Source organism: Phocoena phocoena, chromosome 11 (genome assembly GCF_963924675.1).
Source record: "Phocoena phocoena chromosome 11, mPhoPho1.1, whole genome shotgun sequence".
Taxonomy (NCBI): domain Eukaryota; kingdom Metazoa; phylum Chordata; class Mammalia; order Artiodactyla; family Phocoenidae; genus Phocoena; species Phocoena phocoena.
In genome coordinates, this window is record NC_089229.1 from 64,276,204 (window position 1) to 64,280,067 (window position 3,864).

The following is a 3,864-nucleotide window of genomic DNA, read 5'->3' on the forward strand; positions in this document are numbered from 1 at the left end:
TGAAGACTCTCATCTCCTCACTGTTCTCCAGCTAAACACTGCTTCCAGGTCTAGGGACAGCTCTTCTGCAATACGGCTTCATATTATCTCTTCCCTAACATGCTTTGATCTGCTCCTCTGAAATACCCTTCTTCTTCTTCCTCTTTCTGGTATGCATTAATAATTATGTCAGAAATCTTGTTTCCAGCTCTTTATGTATAAGCTAATTCAGTCCTTCCAAATGTAAGATATATATTACTTCCCCCAAGTTTACTCAATTTACACGTGGAAAAATTATGATTTAAAAGAACAAACAATATCACAAAAGTTAAACAGATAGTAAATGACACAATTGGGTTATACAACACATGTCTGTTTCTAAATTGCCAGATGTTGGCAACATGCCACTGCACTTACTGAACCTCAGGCATAAAGCCTGTGTTTTATCTTGGAGCAGCTGAGAGCAGCCCAGATAGGGATATGGTAGGACATTAGGAACACATTTGCCACTCTTCATGCCTTAAACTCTCTCCTCATCAACCACAGTCTTAAATCTTCAATTCAAATAATTAATCATTAAAGAAAATGGAGTAAAATTAAAAAACAAAAACAAAACAGGAAAAAAGTCCTCACCACACTAACTCAGCAACCTAGACTTTGTCCTCTGTGGGGCCAGAGACTGAATCTTCTACCTCATCTTAGCCACCTACTCCCACAATCATGCCCATCACTTTGTCATCAGGAGGCCTTATACCTACAAAGTCTGAATTTCAAGCATCCCTCTATCTAACGACTATCTCCAAATCTTAAAATTTGCTTAACCTAGTGTTCCTACATAAGCAATTCTTCAAACCCAAACCAATGACTGTATGACTTTTGCTCTAGCCATACTCCTCTGCTTGGCCCCCCATTTAATTCCTTGCACAGCCTTGTTTCTGTGATTCATTCACTTTGTAAGCATGCTTTTCTTCCCTACCCCCTTTTTTTTTTCTTTATCACTGCACGTGCCTGGAAAAAACAAACCCCATTTAAAGCCAAATATCTGTCTGCTCCACACATGTGCTTAAGCATCTAAATACTACCGTGACTACCACACACTTGTCCAGATTGGTTCCAGAATCTCAAATAGGCAAATATATCACCAGTTAATCCTACTGTATTTCCTTAGTAAATAGTTTTCTGCTTGGTATACCTGAGTTTTGTATTCTTGGTTCATCAAAATCCCTTACCGCCACTTCACTAAAACCACACAACATACGTACACACACAGATACATACATAGATAGATAGATAGGTAGGTAGATAGATAGGCAAACTCTGTTCATGGTCTCATCTCACAGTTCTTCAAAAACTTTGCAGCAATCAGAAAGTCTGTCTATTTCAGCCATAAAATCCTCCAAGCTAGCTGCCTCAGTACCCACTCTCTGTAACTTCCCTCCTATTTACAAAAGATAAAGAGCCTATCTATGGACAAAACTCCACCTGTGCTCTCTGGATCTCATTCCTTTTCCCTTTCTCAAGGACTACACTTCTGCTGTTTACCTCTTACTCTGCTGCATCAATAAATTCTCTATTTCCACTGACTATACAAAATGTTCTCTGTATTAGTACCCATCTTAAAAATGAAAGAAAGAAACCTCTAGAGACATAAGACGAGGGTCTACAGATTTACATAGGGAGTTGATAGAGGGGTGGTAGAATGCCATCCAGCAATATCAAAGTTATCATGATGATTATGAAGTTAGCTTAAGAATATGTGAACATGGTTTTCAGTATGTTGTGAAATGATGTATATGAACAAGAGGGCTAAGTCAGTGGGGTAATTGGGAGGTGCAGAAGGAGTTTTAATGTCTTTCTCTCTTGGATTCCTAGGGTAAATCTTTTTATCACTATGGGAAACCAGAGCGTGTTCAGTGAGTTTATCCTCCTTGGGTTTTCTGTTGACCCTCAACCAGATTCTGCTCTTCATGTTGTTTCTGATGATTTACTCCTGACCCTGTTGGGGAACCTGGTAATGTTGCTGGTTATCAGAGTTGATCCCCACCTCCACACGCCCATGTCCTTCTTTTTGGGACAGCTCTCCTTTCTGGACCTCTGCCATTCATCTGTCACAGTCCCCAAGATGCTGGAGAATCTACTTTCTGAAAGTAAAACCATCTTTGTAGAGAGCTGCCTGGCTCAGACCTTCTTTGTGTTTGCCACCAGGGGCACTGAGGCATGTCTGCTGGCTGTGATGGCCTATGATCGCTGTGTAGCCATCAGCTCCCCTCTGCTCTGTGGCCAGGTGATGGACAACCAGCTCTGTATTGGGCTGGTGTGGGGTTCCTGGGGCCTGGCCTTTGTTGATGCTCTCATCAACATCCTTCTGCTGTCAATTTAGACTATTGTGAGGACCAGACTCTTCCCCACTTCAGCTGTGAGCTGTCTTCTCTCTTCCATCTTTCTTGCTCTGATACCTCCACCAATTTCACACTCTTGCTCTGCTCTTCTGTCGTCCGTTTCTTTGGAACCTTCATTTTAATCTTCTTCTCTTATATCTGCATTGTCTCCGCCATCCTGAGCATCAGCTCCACCGCAGGCAGAAGCAAGGCCTTCTCTACCTGCTCTTCCCACCCCACTGCAGTGATCCTGTTCTATGGTTCAGGTTTCCTCAGTTATCTCCTTGCCAACCTCTGGTTCCCCCTGGAGATGATCTTCCCTTTGCAATACAGTGTGATCACTCCCATGCTGAATCCCCTCATCTAGAACAAGGAGGTGAAGGCAGCTATGGGAAGAATGTTAAGAAGATATGTTAACTGTTTCACATAGAGGACCAGAGGAACAGGACCATGGAGAAGCTAAACTACTCTGTAACAAAATACATAACTGGAAATTAAGGTGTTTTAGCATTCTTAGAAACATCTTTATTAGAAGTGTTCTTAAATCCTTCAATACATGAGGATTGTATTGAAGGATGACTTCCATTCACTGATATAATACTGGTCTGATCACAGCTTGCAAGTAGTGTTCTTAGAAACAAGGGATTATTTCTTGATTGACCATCATGCCAGATGTTAAAAGATATGTATGTGTCAGAATCTTCATACATGCTTAAGAAGGCAGCAGGCTCTATTCATAGGATGATTAGTGGTTAGCCCTCTTCAGAGGATGAGAAGTAGGTCAGGTAATTTTACAACATATTGTTTATATATTTGTGTTGTAGAGAACACCTGTTACTTTTGCCTGCCCAGCATGATTTTATCCTGCCTACTTTAACTGCATACCACTCTTGCTTAGGGAAATTAACACTTCCCCTTCTGTGTAGACCAGTGGGATTCCCCATGGTGCCTCATGTCCCCACACTCACCACAAGGAGATCATGTGACCCACGAAACGCCAATCATTCTATACCTGCCTCCTAAGAAGAGACTGCCCAGGCTCTCCTGCTACTGAGATCTCCAGTGATTCCATGCCCAGTGGGCTTCCTCCCAGGAAGTTTTTCAATAAGCAAAATAACAATAGCAAACTTTTAATAAAGACCCTTATCTTAAGTGTTTTACACATATAATCCTCTTTATCTCAACAACCTTGTATGGACTAAGTACTATTACTCCTGTTTTACAAATAAATAACTGAGAACCAGAAAAGTTGACTACAGGTGAAGGGAACTGGAATTTCAAACCAGTAGGTCTGAATCCAGAGTCCATTTTCACAAACCCTTTCTTGTGTCTGGTACTTTGCAGAACATCCTTTTCTTTATTAGTGAGAACCAAATTCAAATTATGTTGGTTGGAAACAAAAGTCAAACTGGTACTCAAATTGGCACTAAAAATTGAATTATGTCCTTCACTTGACCCCCAGTGGGATTATTTTTGATTAATTAATATACAAGGAGGTACAAAAGAT

General features: G+C 41.0%; 1 pseudogene; it reads left to right on the forward strand.

The window, feature by feature from the left end:
* The first annotated feature begins 1,870 nt into the window (after window positions 1-1,870).
* Window positions 1,871-2,787, forward strand: LOC136131400 (olfactory receptor 8S1-like; annotated as a pseudogene).
* Window positions 2,788-3,864: the final 1,077 nt, after the last annotated feature.